We start from the raw sequence: 15,548 nt of genomic DNA, 5'->3' as shown, positions 1-15,548 counted from the left end.
CAGATACAACACACTTTTGAACAGGGATAGGATGAAAGGAGAGAGAGAATAGAATAATAGTGGGGCAGAACAGAGTGGAGGGAAATACAGCTAGCAATAGCAACTGTGGGAAAAATATTGAAGGAACTTCTTTGGTAGGCTTATGATAAAGAAGGCAACTCATTCCAGAGACAGAGTCATTGGAATCTGAACACAGACTGAAGTACATATTTTTTCTCTCTCACTAATCTTGAGGTTTCTCATCTCCTTGTGGGGAGAGGGGGATTTATGTTTACTCTTATAACAAGATTATTGTAATAATATGAAGTAAAAAAATAAAGAAAAAAAAGAATGAAGGATGAGCAACACCACCAAGAGGAAACGAACTAAGTAAGAATTTTTTTTCCAGAATAGGTGAAACGTGACCATATTTATGAACTATAAGGAATGGGACACTAAACAGAATGGAATTGAAAATAAGGAATAAAATAAACATGATAACTGATAGCTTATTTTTTAAAAGTTCCTTTTTATTTATTACCATTTATATTCTTATAGTATTTATAAATTGTTTATTAATTCATATATTATATTGTTATACTTATTATGTTTATATTTTATTGCTTTTAATTTTGTTAATCTCTTTTATTTTTAAGATTTCTATTTTGATGTCCCATTAGAGCTTTTCCACTTTTAAAAACTTTAATAAAAGTTATGTGCCAACTTCTTTGATCTATTGCTTCTTTTATAAATGAAATTTAGAAATTTCTAATTTCACATAAGGATTGTTTTGGTTGCAATCCAATTTTTATATATTGTCTCAATGTTCTCATAAACATTATTGATTTTTTCCCTATTCTTATTCTTTTGAATTAAGTTAGTTTCCAATTCATTTTTATAACTATTCACTTTATTTTGTGTGTAAAAAATATTATTCTTAGTATTTATTGGCTTCCCCAGGATATCAAAGGGTCTAAGATGCCATAAAAAAAGGTTAAGTCCAGCATTAATGGGACAATCCAAGGTTATAATAAAAAGGAATGTATAACCCTCCTCACCAGAAGTTATGAGATTTAGAAAGGGTTTCAGCAAAGAAACACACACACCAAGAATGCAAAGAGTTTTTATTATGGTCTATGTTGAACTCATTTTTTACTAACCATATTTTCATTTGATCTTTTAATTTAAAACATGGAACTTATAAGTCATAGGAATAGAAAATCTTGGAAATGTTTTGTGTGTGACTCTGGAGAAAAGAAAGGGAGAGAGAAAAGCACTCTGTTATCCTCCAGGTGCAAGAGTAGCAACATGAGCAGTTTCCTTCCTCAAACCTGAACCTCCAAGAGAGTCCATGAGAAGGGAAAGATTAAGAGAACCAGAGGCCAGGTATTAACAAATCAAGGCCATTAAATGGACTCCCTTACAGGAAGATCCTGCAGTTGATGCTCCCTCTAGTGGCTACCGTAGTTGGTTCTGTAGGTACGTGTCCGGATCCTCTCTCCTGGGGCAGCCAAGCCTTACCTCTCCCAGGACTTCAGTGAGCAACTGGGCACGACCAGCATGTTCTACAAAGAGAGTCACAGGCCAGAGGAGAAGCAAACAGGCAACTTTATTGTTCTAACTTCAAATGATTTCATCTCAGAATCTCCCCAATCCTTTCTCCGTCCCTCCTGCTCCTTGCAATTATACTCTTGGCTATCAGCAAAAGCCATGTGAAATAGCAACAGTTTCCAGTCAAGGAACAGCAAACAACTCGTGATTCAAGAGGAACTAGACAATCAGCATTTAGTCTCCCAACAGGTACGTCCGGGACTTCAATTCTATCCTCAGGTAAACACACTTTGGGCCATTTTCTATTGAACCCAGGCTCAGAACCATGTTGAAGGTAGAAGGGCAGGGCTTCATCCAGCACCTACCTACCTGGGGACAAAACCCCAACCTGACTTAAGACCAGTAAGGTGAGAGGAAGGAGGTTGCTTCTCCCTAATGGTCTAAGCAAAAGGACTTCACTAGATTTTTGCAAAAGTCTGTTCTGGGGAGAGGGTAGCCAGGACAGGAACAGTGGATGAGATCTCTTATGAGAATAATATGGGTGGAGTCTGCCATCAGACCCACATAGGGCTTCAATACTTCATTGTAGGAAGCAAGTATAAGCAATTTCTGGTGTGGAAACCATTTGACCAAAAGTCTACTCCATGAAGTGGGAGTGAGGGTGGGTTTAGACATTTTAGACATTTTAAAAGTTTCATTCTCTAAGATATCACCTCTAATCTATAGATGGAGTCCATTTTGAGGTAATGACCACAGTTGGACTGGGAATTATTTAGACTTTTTAAGTAAAAACAAAGAATAGGGATAGTCATTAATCTTTGTGATCTAACCATGACTAGTTAATCAATATTTCTGCCCCAAACTGCTCTTCAAAGATTCACACCCATATACAATATTCTCTGAAAGTCTTATTGTCTATTCCTGAAAGTAGAATCTCCCAGCATCCTGCCTAAGTTTGTAATTAACATAGGGAGAAATACCTTGGAGTCTTCATTTCTTACCAGGTTTAACAAGGCAACTGATATGGACCCTGAGTATCCTCAAAAAAATAATCTTTTACCAGGCTATACAGTTATGAGGAATTATTATGCTGAGTAGTAAGTAAATAATTAGAGTAGAACCTCTTTTAGTTCCCTTTCTCTTCTGCCCCATCCCCATCCCTTCCCTGACCTGGGCCAACATCCCCAAGATGCCTTAAAACTCCTGGTGACCCCCTAGCATCTGTCAAAGAATGTAATCAAAGAGGGGTTTTGAAGTATGGCTATGAAACCAGACATGGGGGGGGTGACAATGAGAAAGTGATTAAGGGGACAGAGAGCTTAGCAATGTGATGGACAGGGAGGGATTATGGTGAAAGCCCTTTTGCTTTCAACCTTGCATCCAACATACCTTCTTTCAGCTTTTCAGCCCACAAAGGATGTGTGGGTATGAGTATTTGTATGTTTGTTGGGGGGGGGGGGTCCCACTTACTAATCCATCGTATGAAGAAATTGACACATCCCAGATCTTAAGGTCTTCAAGGAAATGAAAGATATAAGATTAGGCAGGTTTCTCTGCCCCTGGAGTTGCCAGAATAATAGGGAACATTTTCCCATCCTTCTCAAAATCCAGGAGTTTAGGGGCTCAAGGATTCTAACCTCAAAAGAAAGTCCTCTCAGGCTCCTCCCCCTTTCTTCCACTCTCAGATTGCCAAATTTCATTCTCAAGTTATAACGTGTTTCTCTTTTCTCTATAAGACACCCTATTCCACTCCATAAGAATTCCTATCACCAGCCCACCCCATTTTCCTCACACAGACAGTTGCCAATAGAAGGCTAAAATCATCAGCTATCTCACTTCCTTGGTATATACAGACTTGGTTTAATTAGGGTGATAGATGTTCAGAAAACCAAAAAAACCTCCCAAACCACAGGGGGTAGTCAGAGACCCAAGTGTTGACCGATGGCACCACCTTGTCCAAACCTCCTCCTTCCTTAATCTGATTGGTGGGAAGAAGAATGGGAGAAAAGTTAATAGTGACAGTCATAGTGGGGTTGTGGCAAGGGAAGGACACAGATTCCATAGACTTTGGGAATTTCCCCATCTATATGATGTCAGAATGTCATTCCTTTTAACTTTCACCTGAGAATAAGAAATCATTTTGATAAATAGAGGACAAAAAATCCACAAATCTCTTATGAAAGAAATTCCAAAATAAAAACTGCCAGAAATAATACAGTCAAATTTCAGAGCTCCCAGGTCAAGAAGAAAATATTGCAAGCAGTTGAAAAGAAACATTTTAAATATTGTGGGGCTACAGTCAGAATAACACAAGATTTAGCAATTTGTATAATAAGGGATCATAGTGTGGCCTCTGGCTACTTGAGTTCGGATCTGCTTATGCAGAATCATTATTCAGACTTGGGAAAGCAAGAGTGGAAATAAAACAAAAATTTATTAATTAAAAGAAGTTACAACACATAGGAAAGGATTGTGTATAGAGAGAGAGAGAGAGAGAGAGAGAGAGAGAGAGAGAATGAGAGAGAGATCAAAGAACAACCAAGCAGCTTTGGCTGGGCCACAGGTCAGAGAAGACTTCGGCCCTGAGTGGGAGTTGGAAATCCAGAGGGCAAAAGGTGAATTCTCTTCCCCTATGCTGAGCCAGGAATTAGGTAGAGGGTGAAAGCCTAAGGAGATCAGGATACAAATTTTACATTAAACAATGAATCAATGGTAATGGAGATCACCCAATTTGACAAGATTAGCAGCCTTTAAGATTATAAATTTTCTTTCTGTTACAATCATAATTCTCTACTTCTAGTCAAATTACATCTCCACCCAATTTCTACATTCACAGTTCTCTTCATCTTCCCTCTGCATCATTCTCCCCTCAAAATTACTCGGGACCCAGATTCTTCTGGGCCTTTCAGAGTCCTTTCGGAGATGAGTGCATTACATTGTGAGGACTTCATTGAGGCGGGTTCCACAGAATGATCAGCTGGCAAAGCTGGCTGGCATCCTGCAGAGACTAGTCTCAGAAATATGCAGCTAAAGAAACAAAACTCAAGGGGAAAAAATTGAGCAAGCAAAAACCAGAGATATTATGACAGAGAAGGCTATTTAAGAGGTCCAATAATTGGGGAAAAAACTAGAAGGTCTATAAGAGGCAAGAATTATACTTTATGATCGTAAGCCAGTATCAAAATACCTTTCATGAGAACGTGGCATTCAATACAACATAGATTTGTTGATGGATACCACATGAGTTGTAAACAAAAACTCAAAAATAGTATAAACAAAAGTACTGAAAAAGTGTTTTAAAACTGCATGTGTCTAAAAAGTAATTTGCAACAAAATTTTCATATTTAGAATGAACAAAAATTCCAGTTGAAGAATGGATCTCTCTTTAAAGAGTTAAAAAATATACCAATAGGCATTATCCTGATCAATTGGCTCATTCTCATACTTAATTATGATGCACCTGAAATAATCATGGCAATTTGTTATTACACAGCAGAGAGGGACACGAGGCCATGTTCCCTTATGAAGTCATACAGACAATCCTTTTCACTGTGCCAGGTGGGGGAGTTCCTTTAAGAGAATTCTACACCAATTGAAGCTAGGGCCATTCTTTCAAAGGTCATCTGCAGCATTTAACATCAAACCCCATAGGGCTAAATGGTTTCATTGGCATATTGTCTTTCTATTTTAGCATACCTGATGTCAGGCAGATCAATTATCAATACGTTATAATAAAGCAATTACCTATAACCAGAGCTTCAGGTGGCTTGAGCACTAAGGAGAACCAAGAGTGTACCAGGCTGTAATTTGGTATAAGAGATCCAGGGGGGAAAAAATCATAATTCAATTGTTACTCATGTACCTAAGGTCAGTGTTGTAAATGAAATGCAATAAAGAGATTGAGATGTAAAAAGCAATAACCCTAATTCATATTTTTTATGAAATCAACTTTTTGCAATGAACCCATTTAGTTATTAACTATGTTTAACGTAATTAAACAATCTCCTTCTGGCTAGGAGGTTGTCCATCATCTCCAGACTTTTCATATAACAATTGGCTAGAGATTGCCACAAAGAAATCTCAAATCATCGCCATTGTTTTATCTTCCTCATGTTACATAGGTGCTTTTCCCTCAAAGCAAACAACCAATTTAGTCCCGGTTTACATATATAACCAGAAATTTCTATACACAGACTTTTAACTACAACCATCTTCAAAAATATAAATTATTACTTTCAAAATTCTTTAAAACATTAGAACATCTTAGTAACTTAAAATTTCTAACATGTGTTATTGATTCTAATGCAATTAAAGAATGATAAAAACAACTTAGGCATTCAAGCCAATTAACAACATGAGTTATTAAATTTTACAAAATAACATTTCCATCATTATAGTATGCAGGAATCCACAGATGTATCCCAGAAGGGGATCATAATTAGCAATATTTCCTTTACCACCCCTTCAAAACAATCACATGTTAATTCTGGGCTTTAACATTACAGTATTCAAATAGCTTACATGTTCACAAGAGAACCAAACACTGTAAATATGATTTCTTTGAAGTTACAAAAGAATATCACATAACTGACAAATATATACATATATATTCCCTTCCATAAACATATGATGATATAGATGATAAGAAACAAAAGCTTATTACAAACTTTCTTCCTCTACCTACAAAGGACCTTGTGAGATTGTTGACAACGTATATCAACATCACAACAGATCAGATTACAAAATTTATTACAATATTTCCCTTTCTCAAAAAGAAATTAATAAATATATTTATATATGATTCAATATTCCCAAATTCCTTGACACACAATTTATCCCAATTATATTTTCCCTCTTAATAACAAACACAAATTCTCAAGACTAGTTACAGAACTATCAAAGGTGACTAAATTACTCTCATTTAACTCTCAGATAGTTTCTTTTTTTAAAACACCAAGTGGTGACCTTTACCTATCAAAGGCCTCCCCCCGCTTTTCAAAGTCTCTTGAGGGTAGGAAGTCAACATTTACTAAACCTTAAAGTCTCAATTAACCTAAGTTGAATACAGCCTTCAATCAATAATAAGTTATCAAAACAGCTCACAGCTGAAATCATTTCACAAACTTTGCCACTAACAAACTTCCAAATGGTATAAACAGATCGTCCCAGACCCCAACTTCATTAATTACTCAATTTTAAACTAGACCTTTTTAAGCAATTAAATTCAAAACCCAAACTAAAAGGAGTAACATGGAACTCAGTTAACTGTAACTCTTTCAGATCTGAATTACACACACAGACACACAGGCACAAACAGAAACAACTCCTGTGTATAAAGGTTTCAAAATTTATTCAAGTGAGATTGCTGGATACCCTGGCCAGTACCAAATCTCAGAATATAGAAACATTTTCCCACCTCTCCAGGCCAGTAGAGAGATATGAAAATGTCCCATTGATATTTAAATATACATGTGCACACATATACACACATATTTATCTTTTTTGAATGTACCATTTAAGACCAGTCAAAAAAATAGTTTTTAGAATCAATCAGAATTTCTTGAGGAATCTCTTAAATATATATATACTATATTTATATGTATTTATATTATATTTATTTATTTTATATTTATATTTACATATATATGTAAAGATTTTTGAAGTAGTCAATTTATATCTCCACCCAATTTCTACATTCACAGTTCTCTTCATCTTTCCCTAGCTCAATGGGACTTGGAATGTGATATTCTGGAAGGCAAAAGAGCTCAATTACAACCAAGAATCAACTACCTAGTGTATGGGATAAAAATCCACTAAAAAAACATATAGAGAGACTCCTCTGAGCAAAAGGAAAGTTTATTTTGGCTTCTCTCCAGAAAAGGACACACTCCAAGTCTCACAAAGGTAGTGAAGATCAAGGAGCTGCCCTGAAGTGACAGTCAAGCAAGATTATATGGCCTAGCACATTTCCCCCATCCCTAGGTCCCTCTCTTCTAACATGATTGGTTAAGGTTTTCAGAGTTACAATCTTTATGCCAAAAATCTACCCAGTAACAAAGAGAAGAATAAAATGTTTTCACAGAATATTACCTCACCATCCAGATGGTGAGGGTATCAGAAGAAGATTTCTAATGACCTTCTGTTAAATGAATTAATGTCTGAGTATGCAAGGCCTTCTTAGTACTTATCATCAAGTAAGAGGAGGCAGTCTACTGTTCTCCCAGTCTATTATCAAATAGGTGTCTAACTAAGACTGCAAGGTCTCCTCTCTGGAAGCATTCCACTATTTCCCTCCCTCACAGAATCAATGCAAATTCTGGAAATAGTACACTGTTTCACTCCCTAGCAGAATCAGGAGGGTGTCTGACTGGGAATACAAGGCCTCTCTCCCTCTTCTAAATCTAGTCTGAGTAATAGTCTGTCTTTGTTTTAATAGTTTTTAACCCTGAGAGGACTTCACTAGGAATGTTAACTCTTAAGAGGGAATATTCCATTCACTAGCAAAACTCTTTCAGGGGAGAAAAGATAGACATTCAATGAAATAGGGGACTTTCAAACTTTAATGATAAAACAACCAGAGCTGAACAGAAAAATCTGATTTTCAAATAAAAGAATCAAATGAAGCATAAAAACACAAACAGGAAAGGTAAACCATAAGGGACTTAATGATGTTGAACTGCTTCTGTTCCTGCATAAGAAGATTCCTGTATGACATTGATAACTCATATGAACTTTCTCAATTATTAGAACAGTTAGAGGAAGCAAATATAGATCAGGCACAGGTAGGAGTTAAATTAGAAGGAATAATACTTTAAAATGATGGAGTTAAGGGGTGAGAGAGGAATGTCCTGGGAGGAAAGGGAAAGGAGAAGGTAGAATGGGGTAAATTATTTCAAATAAAAAAAGGCAAGAAAAAAGTTTTTTTGCAATGGAAGAGGGAGAGTTGAGGGGGAATGAGTGAGTTATTTTCATCAAAATTGGTTCGGAGAGGGAATAACATACACTCAATTGGGTATAGAAATCTATCTTATCCTGGGGAAAGTTCAAGAGGAAAGGAATAGGAAAAAAGGGGCAGGGAGGGTAAGTGATAGAAGGGAGGGAAGATTGTGGGAGAGGGTAGTTAGATGAAAAACATTTTTGAGGAGGGAATGTGTGAAAGGAGAGAGAGAATAGAATAAATGACTGAGAGGAATAGGATGGAGGGAAATACAGCTAGCAATAGCAACTGTGGGAAAAAATATTGAAACAAGTTTCTCTGATAAAGACATCATTTCTCAAATATAGAGAACTTAGTCAAATTTATAAAAAAAAATGAGAGCCATTCCCTATTTGATAAATGATAAAAAAAGATATGAAGTTTCAGATGATATTATCAATAATATCAATTGAAATCATTTTTTATAATGTCCTAACTGTTGATGGGAGAAATGTGGGTTGGAACAATTCTGAGTAATTACCTTATATCTATTGGATTGGCTAATGGGACAGAAAGATAAAATGATAAATATTGGAGGGGATGTAAGAGACATTAATGCACTGTTGGTACAGTTGTAAAAGATTCAACAATGATCAGGGTAGGGGGTCATAAATGGAATAACATACAAGATGTGGACCAGGAAATTGGGAATAACCATTTCCAGTTAATAAGGACCTGTGAGAGGGAACTGAAGATTCAAGGACAGAGATAAAAGATGTTTGTATTTTGCTTCTGTATGTGTATGTTGTCTGTTATCCTTCCTGCAGGAATGTATTAAATTTTTAGGTTCCTTTATTCACCCTGAAGTCTTAGTTTTTCTTTTAAAATTTATTCTAACCATTATGGGGTCTTGTGTCCAGATTCTGCAGCATCAAAGGGGAGAGCATCCATCACCAAAGGAGGATGGGTTTCCTACTGAATTTAGCATCCATGGATGATGGGTAAGTGCCCTCCCCATCCAACTGCAGGTCCAGAGATTTTCTTTTTGGGGGAAAAGGGTCAATGAACTAGCCCAATTAAGGAGATTGATTGGTTGATTGTGGCCATCACTACATGAATCTGTTCACAAGGGCAAGGTAAGACAATTTAGACTTATTACATTACCTTGTTAGTGACATCTTGTGGGAGTCCAGAGACTGAGAGTGTGAGTGCCTTCTAGTAAGTGCATGGAGCATGGGGGCAAATTGGATCCATGATTTTGCTGTTAGGAACAGCAGGGAAAGGACACAAGACCACACCACAGGGAATCTCTGACAAAATAGGTAAGATGGAGAATAAGGAAATAAGGAAAGTTAGATACCTGGAAAGGGGGGAGAGACCCCAGAGACTGGGAAAATATCAGGATAATAGTACATGTATTAGGAGTAAGAATAAAAAAAGAAAAATTGGAAGATGAATGGATGAGATGTATTTGTATGGCTGGGTTTAAATTGTGTGTCTTGGTCTTGTCTCTGGGTCTAGATTGACTTTTTCCAAATGACTGCTATATTTCTGTGTTCAGCTATGGAGCAAAGTCAGCATGCCCGGCTTCCTCCCTCCCTTTTTCTTGTTCCTGAGGTTATTGTATTGAGAAGAAAATAGAACTAGTGGCAGGTAAAGGTGAACAGTGATGTTAGGGTCCCTTGGTGAATTTCAAAGTGGGTAATGAGGAAACACCAAAGTGAAAGTTCCTTTAGATAGTCCTGGCTAAGGAAGAAGATACAAATTCCTCAAGTCAGGAGGTATTATGAAAAGGATCTTTTGTAGATGATTTATCAGAATTTGACTAAAAGCTGAATTAATTGATGTGTATGTGTGTGTGTGTGTGTGTGTGTGTGTGTGAGAGAGAGAGAGAGAGAGAGAGAGAGAGAGAGAGAGAGAGATGCTGCTGCTTCCTCCCCCCTCCACTTTTAGTTTTGAAGGGATGGCTGTGGAGAGATCTGTCTCACTCTCTGTGGAATGAGAGAGGGAGGATTTCTCCCCAATTCAGGCTCCCACTCACATATACTCTTCCTAGACTGGAGAATTCCACTCCTCCCCTGGTGCAAATCTGCAGAAAGACCTGAGAGCCTGTCCCATCTGAGTAGAGACTAATAGAAATTAATTTGTATTGAAATTTTAAAAGGGAGGACAAACAAGTTCTGGTTACTATGACTATCCTCACTGAGGAGGATGAGAAACAAATCTGGTTGGTAAAGGAAGGAGGTGTTGGTAGTCACTAATGTCTATTGATCTTTTTAGGGGAACAAGGATTGAAAATTACAATATACTGAAAAAGAAGTAAAGTACTTAGGCTAACTAATTAGTGAAGGATAGAGAATTAATCTTGAAAGAATAAAAGGAATTGTTGGCTTTCCCCTTCAAAAGGAACAACGAGTGATCAGGAATTTTAAGGTCTAATTAGATTGTAGATTGATTCTTGATTGTGGATTGATTCTTATGTCCAGATGATTAAGAAATTATATTTCAAATTACTGGGAGAGTAACCAAATACTCTTCAATGGACCTGAGAGGAGAAAGAATCTATTAAAGAATTTATTAGCTCTTCCCTCACTAAACAAATCATTTCATTTGTTTGTAACAGTAGACAAGGGAGTGGTATAAGGAATCCTTACTCAGACCTAGGGAGAACAAGGAAGGTCAGTGGCCTTTTTATCAAAACTGCTAAATTTGGGGCAGCTAGGTGGTACAGTGGATAGAGCACCAGCCCTGGAGTCAGGAGGACCTGAGTTCAAATATGACCTCAGACACTTGATAATTACCTAGCTGTGTGGCCTTGTTCAAGCCACTTAATCTCACTGCCTTGCAAAAAACCTAAAAAAAAAATTACTAAACTCAGTCCCAGGAGGTTGGCCAGAGTAAGACTATAAGCAGTGGTAGCTGCTATCAAATTAATGGAAGGAAGAAGAGAATTAATTTTGGGAGGAGTAAATACCCTACATCAAACGAGAGCTATTTTAAACCAAAAAGCTAGGAGATGGTTAACTAATAGTATGAAATAATCCTATTGGAAAAAGATAATTTGGTACTTATTGTACCAAATTATGCCTTCTGAGATTGGGTAACCAGATTTGTACTAAATTGAGATGTGTTCTTAAAAGTTATTGGGGGGAAGGGTGAGGCTAGGTGGTGCAGCGGATAGAGCACCAGCCCTGGAGTCAGGAGGACCTGAGTTCAAATCCGGCCTCAGACACTTAATAATCACCTAGCTGTATGGCCTTGGGCAAGCCACGTAACCCCATTTGCCTTGCAAAAAAAAAAAACCTAAAAAAAGTGATTGGGGGTCATTTAAAAACTTAGCCTGAGACTGCTACTTTTGCAATTTCTGTCAGTGAATTGACTGAAAATTTAGAACCACATAATATGAAATGTTGGGCATAAAAGTAATTTCCATGCTAATGTAAACCTTATTATTATTTCTTCAGTTAGATAACTCTATATAAGCTGATATCCTGTGTAAGGTAATCTGAAGATACATGTAAGTAAATTATAATGATATTAGTTATAATTAATAATGAGGACAAAAGCTCTTGTACACTACAATGTTGGGAGACTAGAATTGCACTGATGAAAATAAGAATATATGGGTTAAGAAATTAAAGAATTTATCAACTTCTAGGTTTTGAAAAGAAAATCATTTAAGGTTATTTTGAGTATGGCTTTTGGAATTCATAATATTGTTAAGTGAAGCATAAAATAAGTGAAGCATAAATAATAATAAAAATGGATGCTTTTCTTTTTTTTGCAAGGCAACAGGGTTAAATGACTTACCCAAGGTCATACAGCTAGGTGATTATTAAGTGTCTGCGGCCGAATTTGAACTCAGGTCCTCCTAACTCCAAGGTCTGTGCTCTGTCTGCTGCACCACCTAGCTGCCCTGTAAAGGGATTTTTTAAAAAGAAATATCTGTTCACAAGAATTTTCTGAGCTTCAGAATATCTAGTAATTAAGGTAAAGGTAAAGATTAGTGTATTTGAGTAAATCTTATAGCCTTGGTAAACTTTGTTATTTGTAATAAAAGTAATTTAATTAGGTATGTTTTCCCTGTCTTACATAAACAGACCTTTCCTTTTTAATGAATCATTTGGCTTCAAGAAAGTTGATAACTTAAGAAATTGTGTTGTAATTGGAAGCTATTTGTGTGAAGATTTTTTGATATTTAAAGTTAAATTTTATGCCAACTTGGGTTTGATAAGTTTTGTTTAAAAAAAAAACAAACAATTCAAGAAGAGAAATGTTTTGCAGAAGTATTTATGTAGTAGAGCCTACTAAAGTTTCAATTCTGTAATTAATTCATTGCAGTCATGATGGTATTATTTATAGCATTACTAAATCAATTAGACATTGGGTTAATATGATTAAAAGCATTCAAAGTTACTATAATGATTGCAAGTAGAAAGGATCTTGTTTTCGTCTAAATTTGTTGCCAATCCATGGCATAAGTAAGTCACATTAGTGATTTGAAATTATTATATACATAAGATTAAATTCCTGAAGAAACAATAAGACATTTTGGAACTGCTTTAAGATAAAGAATGAGTCAACTAAATATATCAGAATAAGGATGATTTATGATCCATCTAGAAATATTTTAAAGAGAAAAATTCATTTTCAGTTAAGTATTTTTCAATCTTTTAACATTAGTAACATTAACATTGAGAACTATATACCTTTTACCTTTTGCAGAATCAAGACAAAAAGACTTACTTGCACTCCACCTCAGATGCATATTAGCTGTGTTACTCTGAGCAAGTCATTTAACTCTGATTGCCTTAGTTTTCTCATTTGTAAAATGAAATGGAAAAGGTAATGTCAAACCATGACACAAATGGGGTCATGAAGAGTTGGACATGATGAAATGACTGAAAACGATATTTATATATTAAAGATTGGAAGATAGAGGTGGCTAGGTGGTGCAGTGGATAAAGCACTGGCCCTAAAGTCAGGAGTACCTGGGTTCAAATCTGGTCTCAGACACTTAATAAATTATGTAGCTGTGTGGCCTTGGGCAAGCAGCTTAAACCCACTGCCTTGAAAAATCTAAGAAAGGGGAGGGGCAATGAGAGAACAATATATGAGGACTGGAGAGGGCTTTTGGCTGGTCTTTTCAGTCACTGATAAAGGAAGCTTTGAAGACATTTATAAATTTCAAAGACAGATTCTCAGAGTAAAGGACCGAGATGAGTTTCCACTGATTTTAGCTGGTCATAAAGCAGATCTTGACCATCAAAGACAGGTAACACAAGAAGAAGGGCAGCAACTTGCCCGACAACTCTTGGTGACATCCATGGAGGCATCTGCAAAAATTAGAATGAATGTAGACCAAGCTTAGAAGGGAAATTTCAAGAGCAAGAATGAACTCCTTCCCCAGAACCAGCAAGGAAAGAGAAAGACAAGAAAGGCTGCCATTGTGTCATTTTTTAAGAATCCCCCGAATTTTAGCTGCTGACTGCCAGAAAAAAAAGCCCTCATCTGCTCCTTTCTTCCCTCCAGTTTACATCCTGTTGGGTACCTCTTTAGCCTTATGCAAGCATGTCCTTGAAATGGCCACCATGTTAGCCTTAGTTCAAGAATCCTGGCCTGGAGCTGGTGGTGATGGTGATGATGCTGATTTTTTGGTCATGTCAGGACAGACTTAATGAAAACACTAACGCTTGCTTCTCTAAGACCATCCAATTACTCTTTTTAAGCTAGATATCTATATGTGTGCACACACATAGACACACATACATACAATTAACACAATTCTTTAAGAGCTTACAATCATAGTGGGGATGAATCACCCTTGAGTCCCCAGTTTTCCAAACTGAAATCATCATATGCAAAATGATTAATTTTTAATTTCTGAGATCACATTGCCCACTGTCATCCTAAATCAAAACCTAGGGAGTTTTGGTTGTGGGTTTTTGTTTTGTTTTGGGAGAAAATGTGAATTAGCTTTTTTTTCCCAAGAGAATAAAATTTGATTTCAGCTTCAGTTAGCCTTAAACTCACTGAAATGAATTATCAAAATGAGGTGTTTTAGGCCGCTTAGATCACTGTATCTTCTGGTTTCCAGTGTCCAGAAGCACTCTACCATCTACTGTATTTCTTTTTATGTGCCCAGAACAGCTATAGGGATCTTACTACTGCTGCCATTTTTTGTGCTGTAAGGCTGATGATGATGGTATTCTCTGTGGCCAAATACCTGGGCTCACTCTGGATGCGAGCATTTCAGTTCTTAGGGATCTTTCTCAGCCATTTATTTGAGGGGGAAGGGGTCATTAAACAATCATTTGTTTCTATCTTCCTTTTTGAGCATTTCTGGATAAGGAGTTCAAGAAAACAAACTGTAGTTGGTTTTGTTTTGATGTAATATAAAAAAATGGAATTGATCTTTCCAGGGTCACAGATGGTTAATGTTTTTTGCTATATGCTTTTATACATTATTTTCTTATCAAAGTAGTTAACAAGTATTTTTATATGTTTGTAAGCCAATATGCTTTCACAGCATAACTTGTGTATATGTAAAGATGAGTATTTAATTCTCACAGTTCACTTCTAACTGACACACACAAGCAAATGTGGAAGCTGCAGAAACTGTGGTAAAACTTCTCTTCATTTTTCTGGGCTTTTGTAGGGCCCACTTTTGGCCAGTCACATCCCTGCCCAAGATACTATCACAGGTACAACTCCCAAGATGCAGATCTCAAAATTCGGTAGTACTTACTGGAGACTTACCATTTACATGAAGTATTAAACTGTACAAGCTGAAAAAAAAGAATATATATTGAGATCACAAAGGAGTTGGGGAGTGGGTTTGGGGTATGATTAGCTGAAGCTGGGGAAAGTGATCTGACATTCAGGTGTAGTTAACTATATCTTTCTCTGACAATTAAAAAATGCTAATTCCTTTATAAGATTCTACTATCTTTAGTAATTTAGTAAACTAGAAAATCAGAACCACTCATCAGGATCCCCTGGTTAGTCACTGGAAACCAAATCACACCTAACTTTGACAAGAAGAGAGAAGGACAGAAGAGTCATCCTCTGGGCAGGGGCTCAACTCAAACTGGTTCCCTGT

The 15,548-nt window shown here is 36.6% G+C and overlaps 1 pseudogene; it reads left to right on the top strand.

The window, feature by feature from the left end:
- Positions 1-13,544: 13,544 nt before the first annotated feature.
- Positions 13,545-13,909, top strand: LOC141512512 (ras-related protein R-Ras2 pseudogene; annotated as a pseudogene).
- Positions 13,910-15,548: the final 1,639 nt, after the last annotated feature.

Source organism: Macrotis lagotis, chromosome 2 (genome assembly GCF_037893015.1).
Source record: "Macrotis lagotis isolate mMagLag1 chromosome 2, bilby.v1.9.chrom.fasta, whole genome shotgun sequence".
Taxonomy (NCBI): Eukaryota; Metazoa; Chordata; class Mammalia; order Peramelemorphia; family Peramelidae; genus Macrotis; species Macrotis lagotis.
This window is presented reverse-complemented; position numbering and strand designations above follow the sequence as displayed.